This window comes from Hydra viridissima, unplaced genomic scaffold, assembly GCF_058129835.1.
Source record: "Hydra viridissima isolate aposymbiotic clone 2 unplaced genomic scaffold, HvirCarnegie_v1 scaffold_5, whole genome shotgun sequence".
In the NCBI taxonomy this organism is placed as follows: Eukaryota; Metazoa; Cnidaria; class Hydrozoa; order Anthoathecata; family Hydridae; genus Hydra; species Hydra viridissima.
In genome coordinates, this window is record NW_028324304.1 from 13,333,313 (window position 1) to 13,347,839 (window position 14,527).

At 30.2% G+C, this 14,527-nt stretch overlaps 2 pseudogenes; both read left to right on the forward strand.

The window, feature by feature from the left end:
* Positions 1-5,866: 5,866 nt before the first annotated feature.
* LOC149888800 (uncharacterized) lies at positions 5,867-6,657 on the forward strand (annotated as a pseudogene).
* Positions 6,658-11,550: 4,893 nt separating this feature from the next.
* Positions 11,551-12,944, forward strand: LOC149888801 (uncharacterized; annotated as a pseudogene).
* The last annotated feature ends 1,583 nt before the right edge of the window (positions 12,945-14,527 follow it).

Consider the following 14,527-nt stretch of genomic DNA (forward strand, 5'->3'; position numbering starts at 1 on the left):
GTGCAAATATAAAAGAAATCCTTGTAAAGCTATTTATTCATGTAATATTAGAGATAGTGATAGATAGTAATATTAGAGATAGTGATATCTAAACCCCTATGGCTGGATATAACATTTTGACTGTGAGCACCACAAAAATGCCACCCCTTGATCCAAAGTCTCAAATCTTCAAGCTGTTGTATAAACTTGTTATATAGAGTTAAAACAGAACGTGTTGGTCTACCTGCTTTTGGTTTACGAGAATTCAGTATGTCAAACAAAATATCCATGATTTTAATAAAAAAAGCTGTAAAGAAAAAATTTTCAGTCAATAATTTGACAGAAGCATATACATTCAAAACAATAGCAATTTGACTACCAAATATTTGTACTATCCTTACTAAATTGGTTGAACACATGGAGTTATTACTATAAAAATATGCAATTGGTTGTTTCCATTTTGTTGACTATCCCTGGACCATCAATACAAGAATTTTGGGCGCTACAATTGATTATTTATTTGTATATATATATGTATTTATCTATATATAATTTTTATTTGTATTTATTTTAAGTGCTATATGTATTTTTTTCAAGTTCTCTTGTAGAGATCCTTTATGAAAAATTATTATATCAAAATTTTTAATAGCAGTACTAATTAATAAGGCTGTAAAGTAGCGTTGCTAATTATATCTATACCGTTGCTAGGGTATTTTTTTAGTTAAAAAATTGGCAAAATAAGGCTAGTTCTAGGGCTTCTGTAGGCTTTTTATCACCTGAGCACACGAATTTTTTTTCAGGTATTGGAAGATACATGTTTAAGAAAACTAAATAACATACTATTTATGGCAGACCTAAGGCCACGGTTGTTATGGGTAATCTATCAAAGCACGTTAAACGCAAAAAGTGATATCTGGCAGGTTACTTCTTCCCAGGTCCTTGCATGCACATTGTTTTTGTTCCGAATAATCAATATATGTCTTAGTGTCTTTTAAAAACACCTAAAAAAAACTACGTGCAACTATTTGCCTTAAGAGATATTAGAGCTCAAAGTTAGGGTAAAATTTCAAATGTTGTGGTTTCGGACCATGATTTCTAGACAACCAAAAATGTAACCATGTTGAATTTTTACTTTTACTGTAGAAATCTACCCAGATCAGCAAAAAAATTAAAAAGAAATGTTTCTGTCATATTTATGTTGCTAAAAATACTCCTCAAAGTAACTATTGCACTCCATGCGCAAAATTTTCTCAAAACGGGCCAAATTTTGGGACCCAATATCTCCAAAATTAATAAGAATTTTAGAAAAAAAAATTACCAGTGGCTTACTTTCATTGTCTTTTACAAAATATCTAAAAATGAGTACAGTTTTACGACATCACTTCCAGACTTTGCCTAGATTTCTCAGACAATAGCTCTTAGGGCCTGTTTATATGGACAAGGGCTAGCCCGTTTGCCGAGCTAGCCCGGAAAACGAGCTAGTTTTAAAATTGCGTTTATATGAACTTTTGCCAAAAAAATAAAAAATGATATCGAGGTTAGCCTGGCTTTTTCTGGCAGGGCTGGCCTTTTTTATCGGTAAAATAATAACTTTAAAGATGGCGGTTAGCGTTAAAAAAACAATATGTTTAACTGGTATTATAACACAAATAATGCTTTTTAAAAGCCTAATTGTGTTATATAAGTTTTAAAAATTTAAATTTGATAATTTTTTAAATATTATTCTTTTACGAAAACGATCACAATTACTTCAAAAGATGAAACAAGCAAGAGAGAGGTGCCTTAAAAGAAAAAATCGCAGTTGCTTGTTTAAAACTGGCAGAACTGATTTATGGTGGCATAATATAATAACTGGTGTAGCTCCCATTGATTTATGGAAAACAAATTTTAGCCTTTCACGGTTTCTTTTCATGAATTTGGCTTCAGAGTTAAGGTGGCTACACACTATTTAAAAAAAAATATTGATAGAATCGCTTTTTTACCTCACACTTAAACATTTTAGTAGCATTGGAATCAAAACAGATAAAAAAATACAAATTTTTCATACTTTCAACATTACGTCATTAATTATGTGCATAATTAACTTAAAAACAGCATATTTTTCAACAAGGATAACTAACTGCCAAATTTTTCAAATTAAGTCAAACTTTTCAAAAACATTGTTTATTGTATGAACTATGTGCTGAGTCAAAAAAAAATTATATATTTTTTTTAATGCTCTGGAATTTGCAATTTAGTGTAATGCTTAAGTTAAATACCAAAATAGCCCAAGTTACCCAAATTTTTATTTGAATAGGATACCATAGTGTAAATATTTTAAACTCAGCACATTCACCTAACTACATTTTATCTCTGTAAAAAATTTCAAAGAAAAAAATTAAACCAAACTAAAGATATCTTTGTTAGAAGATAGAAAATTTTTAAATGGAAAAAAACACAAAAACAAATAAAATTAAGTCAAAAAATAGCATACAGTTTAAGTAAAAGAATGGTATAAAAGTGACACAGAACTTTTATACCATTGTTGTACGTTATTTATTGTTTATAAAGGTCAAACCTTCCACAAATAAGAAAAAAAAAAATTTCACTTTTTTTTTATTTTTTCAGATTTTATTAGTGGGTAGCCACCTTAAGCCCTTATCTCCTGACCCTTTTTCGCCTAACTCTAGAGCTCTATCAGCAGATAAAAAAGTAGCCATTACTTTATATTACTTAAAAGATACTGGATCTTTGGTAAATTATAAAAGCAAAACAACTAAAATTTTAAGTACACGGAAGTTGCCAGTTTTGTTATTAAATTTATTATTTTACGCGGAAGCTTTCAAATTTAAAAAATGTAAGAATTTGTACGCATGCGTACAAATTTGTATAAGAAATTAATTAGCCCGTTTGCCGAGATCTCGGCAAAAAACAGTGAGGGGCTGTTTATATGGAAAGTGGGCTGGCTCGGCAAACGAGCCAGCCCCTTTGCCGAGCTATCGACGTCATCAATATTTTAACTTAATTTTATTTTGCGTTTATATGAATAAACGAGCTGGCCGGATAGCGATTCGGGCTAGTTCGTTTATTCATATAAACGCAAAATAAAATTAAGTTGAAATAAGGACGACGTCGAGATCTCGGCAAACGGGCTGGCTCGTTTGTCGAGCCAGCCCGCTTTCCATATAAACAGGCCCTTACTGGACAAAACTAAAAACTCGTTATATATAAAAAAGATTTAAGAGCCATTTTTGCACTGTTTACAAATTTTAGGATTGCGGTTTCAACGGTGACATTAGTTTAAGGGCCTGTTTATATGGAAAGCGGGCTGGCTCGTTTGCCGAGCCAGCCCGCTTTCCATGTAAACAGGCCCTAAAAGTGAATTCTGACCAACTGTGTAGTGTTTTGAACCGATATTTCGGCCGAAACAGAAAAAGTAAAAGGTTGTTGAAGCCGAAAGTTTCCAGTCGCTACAATTAGCGGCAACATTTCAGCCAAACAATATTTTAATTGCATAACAAGTATTTATTATTGTTAAAAAAGTGGGCTTACCAGAATTTTAATTGAATTAACCACAACTGTTATAACTATTTAAAGAAAAAAAAATTCTTATTTGAGAAATTAAAATTTTTTTGGAGTGCTTTTGTTTTTGTTTCAAAAAAAAAAAAAACAAAAAAAAAAAACAGTTGAATTGTTCTCCTAACCACCTGAGCCGTTTTTAACAACTTAATTTAAAAAATGACGTTAAAAAGTAGGCGATTTTTAATTTCTATCTTTTAATCAATGAATTAAGAAAATATATTGCAAAATAACATTTAGTTATATTTTTTCGAAATCATATCGAAACATATCGGATCATACCAATTCATATCGCAACCTATTATTGTAAAAAATATCGGTTAGCTTCGTTATTTCGATAAGGATACGCAGATGCTTTTTTGGTTTATTAGAGAATAAATTATAATGCAAATGATGTACTTTTGTAATAAATTTTAAAAAAGAATTCAACAGTTTTGTTTCCTAAAAGAAGAATTTTTGAAATTTAGTTTATAATTGTCTATCACATTTAAAATTTATAAAACATAACCCTAAAACCGTTTTCTTAATGAAAAAAACCAGCGTACTATAAGGTAATTTTTATTAAGGCAATTATTCATCGATTTATCTACATTCTCACATTCTAGATTCAAACTTTATTTGAAATCTTCAATTAATTTCGTTTCGTCATTACACTTTATAATAATAAAGCTAATGCTGATGGAAACCAGCTCTGTTTTTTGCGCAATGTAACAGTAATTAATTTTCGTTAAAAATCAAAGCGTTTTGAAATAGGATTTTTAAAAAATGACGAATATAAGGGTTTTTACTGGGATTTTTTAAAACTTTGATTTCAAATTAGAGCACTTTTCGTTAATTTTCAGGTCTATGTTTTCATATTTTTTTGATAATCATATATAAAAAAAAAAGACAAAAAAAAAGGAGCGGGGGGGTGGGGGGGAGGGGGAGGGGGGTAGAAACCGCAGCTTTTTTGCAGCGAATACAACGTTTCAATATTTTTTACGGATTTTGAAATATATATATATATATATTTCAAAATCCGTAAAAAATACCTTAATTACTATCATAGAAAAAATCACTCAAAATATATTTACAATATTTTAAGGAAACAACGTCAATATGCGCTTTACGGAGTATCTTCCACGAAATTCATGCTTTCTGAAGGGTGCAAGTTGGTTCTGTAAAATCGTTTTTTTTTTTTTGAGTTTTAAAATTTCAGTAAATTAAAGCCTATTTCGGGCTAGCCCGAATTTAGCCCTAAGCTACCCTGTATAAGGATCTGCCCTAAACACATCTTGATTTTAAAAAATCATCAAAGGTATACTAATTTTGTGCTGAAAACAAATGTAAGCTGCTATTTTTAAGTTTTGATAAAAGAATTGTTTGATAAAATCCTCCCTTTGAATCCGCCCTGAACCACTAAGGGACCCTAACCCTGAACCACTAAGGGACCCTAACCCTGAACCATTTTAAGGTGGGATATGACATCAGATCTCAAAGACCATGAAAATACCATATAAAATTGATGGATTTGGCAACAAGAATGAAGAAAAATGAGATTCTCCTTTAATGCATCATAAAATAAAATATTTGAAGTGGAATTCTAGCAAAACATTATGAAGATAATAATTTCAATTACAAAAATTCTTACCTCTCACAGTTTAGAATTTCTAAAACAAACTAGTAAATTATTTTCTTTCGCTTATGGAAACTTTTTTAGGACTTTTTGAAATGATTTCAGAATTTTATCCAATTCTTCAACACCATTTAAGAAAATCAAATAAAGTAAGTTTAACAAAAACATTCAAAACCAAATTATTCAACTTTTAGGTATTTGGATTCAAAAACCTATAATTTCAAATTGCCAAATGCAAAATGTTATCCAATCATTATGGATTCCACTATAGACATAACTCATTTAAAAAATTTAATGCAGTTCTTAGATTTTACTACTGCAAGTTATTTACAGTTAAAGAGCATTTTATTGGGTTTGTTGACATAAATACAATGACCAAAGAAGTTTTAACAGAAACGTTCCTGAAACATTTGACAGAGGCAGGCTTAGATATATTAAGTTGTCAATCATATAATAATAAGCCAAAAATGAAAGGGATTCATTCTGGAGTACAAAAGAGAATAAGAGACCTCAGCCCAAGAGCGTTTTTTGCGCTATGTAGTGCCCATAGTTTGACTTTGATGGTATGCAATGCTGCAAAAACTTCTCAAAAGCAAGGTCATTTTTTGGTTTGGTAAAAAAGGTTTATAACTTTTTCTTATGTTCTAATATCAGATGGGTTATTTTAATGAAATCAGTGCAAATTTTTTACTTGAAACCACTGTCTAATAGTCAATGGGAGTCTAGAGTGGAAAGTTTAAAGACATTAAAAAATGAATACTCCAAAGTTTATAATGCTTTAGTTGAAATTGCTAACAGTTTAGTGTATAATACATATACCAAATTTTAGGCAAATAATATTTCCAAACAAATGTCCAAATTTTCATTCATGGTTACTTTGAGTGTATGGTATGAAAAATTATTTCATAGAATTTTGGTCAGTAAAAAAATGCAGTCTTTATACTATGGTCTATCTACAGCACAAACAGATATGGGTCATCTACTCAAGTATTTTGATTATTTTCAAGATAAAGGAATTAAGGATGCAAAGCTTTTTGCACTGGAAATTGAAGAAGAATTAGAAGTAAATCCTCAAGTTAAAACTGAAAAGACAGTTCATCCCCTGAACCTACAGATAAACAATTTTTCTCTAAACCTGCAGATGAATAACTTTTAAGTCCAGAAGCACATTATGTGGTGGAAATTTTCAATCTACTAGTAGGTCAAGTGCAATCATCTTTAACTAGTTCATTAAATCAACTGAAAGAATTTCTGAGCTTTTTGGATTTTTATATCAAATTCTAGAAGTCACCCAAAATACTGAAAAACTTAAGAAACATTGCAAGGATTTTGAGGTTGACTTAACTCAAGATGGACATTCAGATGTGATTTCAAACCAATTATTTGTTAAAACTAAAACAATATCCAGTAAAGCTCCAAAAAAATTGCTCCATAAGGCAAGTGTAAAGTTCATTTTAGAAAATTACAACAAACAATCTTTTCCAAATTTAGTTATAAGATTGTGAATTTTATTATCACTCACTATCACATCCGCAGAAAGATGTTTCTAAAGCTTGAATTAAAACCTACTCAAAGTCAAACATGTCGAAGTATAAACTCACAGTCTTAGCTGAGATATCAATTAGAGATGACGTGCTAAAAAACATTGGTATTAGTGCATTAACTGAATCATTTAAAAGTGTTAAAGCACGTAAAGTCAAGTTTCAATAAAGTCGTGGCTGTAACAATAATTTTAAAAGTATAATCAAATATATTCGTTTTTTCATTTTAGGGGGGCTCACAATTTTATCTTGCCCAGGGCCACTATAGTTCAAAGACAGCATCTGTCATACTGAATGAGAACATGATGAAACAAACGCTGTTTTATAAATGTAATAACATTTAAAGCTGTTTTACAGTTTTACAGGAAAAAACCGGTTTTACTTGTAAAAAACTTTTAGTGAGTTATTTTATGTTACATAACAGCTTTTATTATATATATATATACAGATACAAGAGAATACTCTCTCGCACGTCTTCCCTTAACCCGGGCCTGCCGCCACTATTCAAATAAGCTCAATTTTCATCACACCCATAAATTCGATCTTTTTCCATTTGTTTTCGTATAAGACATTCGTCAACATAAATATACTTGCTCTCTAAAAGAAACCATTTGATTGTTTTGATGTGTCTTTTTAGACAGGTTAGTTAATGAGATCATTTTACGTAATTTTTGCAAAAACAAAAACCACGAGAACGAAAGTTCATTAAATGCATGGAGTATATGATAAAATTCTAATAAAAAAATGACTGTTTTGATTTTCATTAAAAGCCATATCTTTTATTGATAATTATAACAACCAGTAAGGTTTCTGTTGCTGTTTCAATTTTTTTTTTTTTTTTCTAGTCTATAATATGTATTTAGTATTTTTTAGATTGACATAACAATAATGAAGACTAAGTTGTGCGATGTTCGTTTGTTTTCTTGTCTGGCAATATTGCTCCAGGTATTGGTTACTTAGTTCCCAGTCAGCATCATTAATAAATAGTCAACGTAACTCTACTAATCATTTGCTTTCTGTTGGAGTTCCTCTTCAGCTTGACTTCAAGACAAATTGATATGTGCTAATGCATATTCATTTTCTAGATTGTTGGTGAAGGAGTATGCAACTTTATTGCTAAGATGCCATGCTGCTCCTCAAATAGAAATAAATTTGCAACTTCATATAACAGATCAATTTTCTGCAGCCAAACATAGACGAAAGTATCAAATTGGTTTTCTCATTGATAAATCAAATGTCGAAAGAGAAAAAATGTCTAATTATTCTTCACTGAGCGTGATCAATACAAAAGCAAATACATTGAAAAAGAAATGTTTACTTAGATATCGTGAACTTCACGAGAGACTACTAAGTAAGATACGTATCAGAAGAAAAAGATCAGCAACAAAGGCGTGTCCACCTTCTCTAAAGATATGCTTTGGGACTACAAAAGCAAATTTCACTTCAGAAAGAATAAAAAGGTATTGTCCCAAAGATAAAAAATGCGTAGGCATAACATTTTCAAACAACCATGAGTTTTTCTATATATTACTTAATGAATAAAGTAACTTTTATCTGCTTTGTCAGCTAACATTATTATTAAAGTGCATGAATATATTTGCATGTAAAAAAAATCTTATTGAAGTATTGTTCATACAGTTTCAAAATAAAATTAAAGCTCATGTAGGCCCATTTGGTTTTGAGAAAATCTTTTCTTTAATTTTTAATTTTCTATGACAACAAACAATTTCCATAAATAACACACTGTAAACAATCAAAAAAGAAAAATTAAACACTGACAAACGCTCAAAAAAAACTGATGATAACATTGATGTCTTGATTGAGTATATATCTTGTTTTTTAGTTATCTTTTTAGGTATCTTCTTTTTTAAATGTATTTTTGATTACAAATATTGCTTTACTTATTACTTATACTTTAGAAATAAATTTTTTGAAAGCATCTAAGGCCTCGCATCAAATGTTTTCCACATAAACAACCGTGGCATTACATTTCAAACTGGGTTATTTTTGTTCCATTCAATTTAAGTAAATTGCTTGATGTCATCAAAACATCACTTATATTTGGTAGGTAGAGAGGGTTTCTGAGAGCGTCAAACGTTATACATTCGTTGTGTTTGTAATATAACTTCTTAGGCTAAACATTTAAGATATTTAGTCTAAGAAGTTATATTACGAACACAACGAATAGATAGAGATACATCTAAGTCGTTCCACATCAAATAATGGTCAACACTTATCATTAGTATTTTATGAAATCACATTCATTTAATAATTTGTCCAGAACAAAATTCGTGTAGAACTTGTGTTAAAAAAAGAAATTTTATTTCAAATACATTTTTGGAACATATGGTCAGTAGGGATTCAATATTCTACAGTAATTCAATAGATGTTTATTAATGCTGTTTGAATTTCTCTGGCAATTCTATAGACTTTTTAGGCAATTCTGTAACATTAAACAACCATTTTCTAAAATGTTTACACTAATCAAAAAGTTAATAAAGTTTCTTTACAAAATATTTACATTAACAGTCATAAGAGTGTTCCGAAAAAACCAAAGTTAAAAAATGTCGATCTCCCGAACTGTTTTTTGGTGAAGGGTAGCCTGTAAACTCTCAATTTCAAATTTCAGCCCAAAATATTAACCCTAACTATCCCAAGTCTCCAAAAAAATTTTTTTTTGCTTTTTTAAAAGATTTTAAATCATTTTTAATTAAAAATATTTTTAGGTAAACTCAGTTTTAACTTTTATTTTACAGAGATGTTGAGAAAAAAAATCATAGATTAAGATAACAAGTTTAATATGGGGATTAAAATATCATAAATATTACTCATTTCTCACGTTTATTTGTATTTCTCAAGATATCTTGAGTAACTATGAAAAATATTCTCGTTAAAAAAAACAGCAGCTTTTTCTAACTTATCATACATTTCAATATAAAGGAATACACAAAACTATTACAAGTTAATTGAAAAGATTGTTTAAAGACTAATCAAAGTTGCCTTTCTGAAATCGCTAAAGCTTTTTCTGTAGTTTTAAACTACTTTAACGTACTTTGCTTGCTTTTTTCATCTTTTGTGAGGGATAATCAAATGTCTTGCACCAATTTTATACCTCTCTCAGCAACATCATTAACAGCTCTGTTTTTTTAAAAAATTCATTGCTTTAGAATAGTCTTCGTTGCCCTCCCATGTTTGCACTAGAGTTTTCAGCCATTCAGTGTTCATACCAAAGGTTTCAGAAGCCAAGAGTTTTCTCAAATCAATGATGGAATTTTTATACTTTTTGTCAAAACAGCAATGGTTGGTGCACCTTTTTTCAGCTCACCACATTGGTAGGCTTGGAGTTTCTTAACAATATTCTTTTTTGATTGCCAGACAACTTTTTTGAAAACAATTAAAAATCCGCAACCTCCTCGGTTAAATAACAAAAATGATTTTTAAATAATCTTGAGATCTTTTCTGATATTTCTTTGTTAATAACTTTAAAGTCTTGCAACTCATTAAAAAGTTTCAAGTCATTGAAAGAGCGTCAACTCCAACGGGGTATGCTAACAAGTGCTTGACATACGCAAGAGCATTGAAAAGACATATCTCTTTTAGTATCGTAGCGGTGATCCCTGTTGCTTGATTAAGGGACAGATTCAAGCGGTCAGCCATTTGACAAACCTCTTTAGCTTTTAAAGGATTTGTAGTTGATTTTACGAACAGTTCTTTCTAACGCTTTTTTTAGAGGAAGAAGATCTTCATCTGAATAATTGAGATCTTCATCTTCTCCGGAATCTTCTAAAATCACTTGTGCTGATTACTCTATAACATTTTTTTGCGTTCGTTTCACTTGACTGCTTTCATTTTGAAAATTTGAATAATCTTTGTCAACAGAGCCTAAAACGACTTTTTTTTTCCATCCTTTAGAGCATCTTTAAACTTTAAATCTTCTTCTTTTTGTTTAGTGTTCCTCAATTTGTCACACTGAACAATATCAGCTGCTTCTTGATGTGCAATATGAAAAAACTTTTCTAGTTGATTTAAAAACAACTGTGATTTTTCGTCATTTCTACCTTTATGTTTGGTTGAGGTTCTGTATGATTTATACAAATTGGTAAGTTTCTGTTTCACTTTGTCTTCCCTCTGTGTTTTTATTCTTGTTTTCTCCCATATAGCACACAGCTCGTCAGTTATCTTATTACATATAGCTATATTACTAATAGAGTACTTGTCATGTTTCGTAGGCCCTTCTTTCAAAAAGAAAAAATATCGCAATATCTCACGGTTAGTTGGTTCTCGGTTTGAAGGTTGTTGTTCCAGGCGGTTGCCCAGCAACCAAGTTTGGCACTTCAAACGTAAACTTGATTGACTCATACTCACAAAAGCTAACTTTAAAACTTTCACAGAATGCACTACAATATCTCATAGCAACATAAACATAATCTCAAACTTTAACTAGAACAAAACAAAAAGATGATTATATGAGCATTAAAACAAATGACAGCTAATTACAACAGTTTTGATGCGCTGCAGTGCTGCCAACTTGGTATTCAGAACTATTCTAAATGGATGTAAAAAGCATACTATAAATAGATATTAAAGATAAAAATTTATTAAATAAAATTGATATTAAAGCTGCACTTGGGTGTTTATGTTGATATTTCAATAGTTAGGCTCTTCTTATATTCAAAAATACCAATAAATGTGAAAAATGAGTAATATTTATGATACTTTAATCCCCATATTAAACTGGTTATTATGGCCTATGATTTTTTTTCTGAACATATATGTTAAATAAAAGTTAAAACTGAGTTTACTCGTTTGTTTACTTACAGAAACTTACAAATTGAAAATAATTAAAATTCTTTGAAAAAACCAAAAACCGAATTAAAAATCTTTGAAAAAACCTTAAGCTGTAGTGGAAATTTTAGTTAATTATCTATTTTTACAACTTAGTCTATTCCATTAAAAAAAGTCTTGTAGCATTCAAAGCACAATATGTAGATCTTAAAATCAAAATTGGAATTTATGGTATTCCAGTTTTGAAAAGCTCAGCAGTACGCATTTGGCCAATTTTATTCACTTTGAGAAATGTTGGTTTTAGTAAGCCTCTTAATATTGCAGTTTTTGCTGGTTTATGCAAGCCAAATTTTTTTGGGTCTATTGAACACTTGCACAAAGAGTTCTTTTTTAATGTATCAGGTTTTTTTTTTATTAAAATAACCAATGTTTTATTTATATGTGATGCACCAGCTAGATCTTTCTGTCAGTGTGTCAAAGGTCACTCGTGATATAATGCCTGTCCATACTGCAGGATTCTGGGTGTATATGATACTATTAAATTAATTTTTCCATTTGGTTGTACATATCCTTCTTGTACTGACAATCATTATATATCATTATCTGAAACTAATCAATTGTTTTTATCCGCACTGAAGCTGAAGTTGTAGATTTAAATTGTGATTTCCAGCAGGTATCATGAAAAAACTTGTATTATCATATTTCTAAAGTACATATGGCTATTTAAACAGTCAGGTCAGTGAAAATCTTAAAGAATTGTTGAAGCAAAAAGTTAAATTGTGGCATGGAGCTTTACCAGATGAGTCTCATTGGAGAATAAGATCTTTTCATAATATTAATTATTTTAAAGCCACTGAATTTTGGTAAATTTTACTGTATATTGGTCCTCTTCTTTTTAAAGGTGTCATTTAAATAGAGTACTATAATCATTTTTCATATTTGCATTTTGCAATGTATGTATTTATTGGAACATCACATAAACATTATGACAATGCTACTTCTTGCATACAACATTTTCTCCATGATTTGAAAGAACTTTTTTCTGAAAGTGTTTATACCTTCAATGCACATATGCTATCATATATACTAGAATTGGTGTAGTAATTGGGCCCATTAGATAGGCTTTCTTCTTTTCCTTTTAAGAATTATTTGTATTTGATAAAATAACGCATAAAAACTGGAACTTATGTTTTTGAGCAGTCAATTAAGTCTGTATCAACTATTAGAAACTTAGGTTCTAATGTGTCACACAAAAATTTTTTTTTCAAATAAATATCCAAATAACACTTTCTTTGCATCATTCGAATGTCATTCCTTCCAGTTCAATTGTTACAGGTAGGTATATTCTGTCTAGTGTAACTGGTGTGAAGATAATTGATAAATGTATTTGTCTTATTGATGGTAATGAATATTGTCATGTTAATGTGATATATTTATGTATAAGTATACGTTTTGTATTATACTAGGTATACTTTATGTATTTTGTTATTTTGTTATAGACCAGTATAATTATAGCTCTTTTGAGCCAACATAATTAATTTGGTTATTTTTTACAATCAAAAGAGCTTCAATATTACTACGAAATAAAAGAAACATTGATAGATTTGGTATAGATCCAAACTCAACAGATGCAGCAAAAACATACAACCATTGGTTAAGAACATTTTACAATTTTGTTAGTACAGTTAATGATAACTCCATTAGGCTTAATCTCCTAGTAAACCATATTGAACCTAATGTCTTTGAATTCATATCAGAGTGTGATGATTTCGAACAAGCAACAAGTATTCTTGAGTCTATCTACATAAAACTAAAGAATGAAGTATTTGCAAGACACATTTTGTCAACACAGAAGCAAAAACCGAGTGAATCAGTAGATCAATTCTTAAATGAACTTAAAAATTTATCTAAGAACTGCAAGTTCACTGCAGTAAGTGCTGAGCAATATAAATCTGAAATGATTCGAGATGCGTTTTTTAAATGGCTTATTCTCCAACATTATACTCCAACATTTACTAGAAAACAAGACATTACACCTTTCATCAGCCTTTGACCAAGCTAGATCTTTAGAAGTGGCCCAACAAAATTCAAACTTATACTCACAATCGACTACACCTATCTCTGCCTCTATTCAGGAAATCCAATCATCTGTTCAAAAACAATCCATGACTGATAAGCATTTAGCTGCTACTGTAAAATAAAAATAATTGTGCTGGTTTTGTGGAAATATAAGACATCCACATACTAAATGTCCTGCTTGTGAAGCTATCTGTCACAAATGTAAAAAGATTGGTAATTTTGAGAAACTTTGCAGATCATCTAATATTTCTGCTGCTATTCTTAAAATTGAGGATGATTACTTCGGTGCAACCTTTTCAGTTTCAGCAAACTCTCTCTTCAGAGTCAGTCATAACATCATTATTAGTGATAAGTATAAAGCAGGATCTTTAATTGATAGTGGGAGTACAAACAAATTTCATTACAATAAATTAGTAATTCTACTCAATTTAGATGTTTTTAATGAACAGAATGTAATCAGAATGACATCAGCTTCTTTATCATCAAAATCAGATGGATATTGTTATGTTTCAATAACTCTTCAAAACAAAATCTATGACAAAGTCAAGTTGCATGTGCTAGATAACTTATGTATAGATATTATTCTTGGCACAGATTTTCAAAAGTTGCATGAGAGTATTCCCATTAAGTATGGTGGGAAAAGACCACTCATAACATTTGCAGCTTTAACAACAATGAAAACTGAACCTCCTGAATTGTTTGCTAATCTCACGAAAGATTGTTGACCAATTGCAATCCACCGCCTGGTCCAAGCAGGAATAATAGAGCCTAGTAATTTTGAAATTTTTAAAATTTGAAATCCACCGCCTGGTCCAAGCAGGAATAATAGAGCCTAGTAATTCACATTGGCGTCTTAGTAGTAAATGAAAAGACTAAACATTGTATGGTTGTTGATTATTCTGAAACTATTGATAAGTATACCCAATTGGGCGCATATCCTCTACCTAAGATTGAAACGGTTGTAAGCATA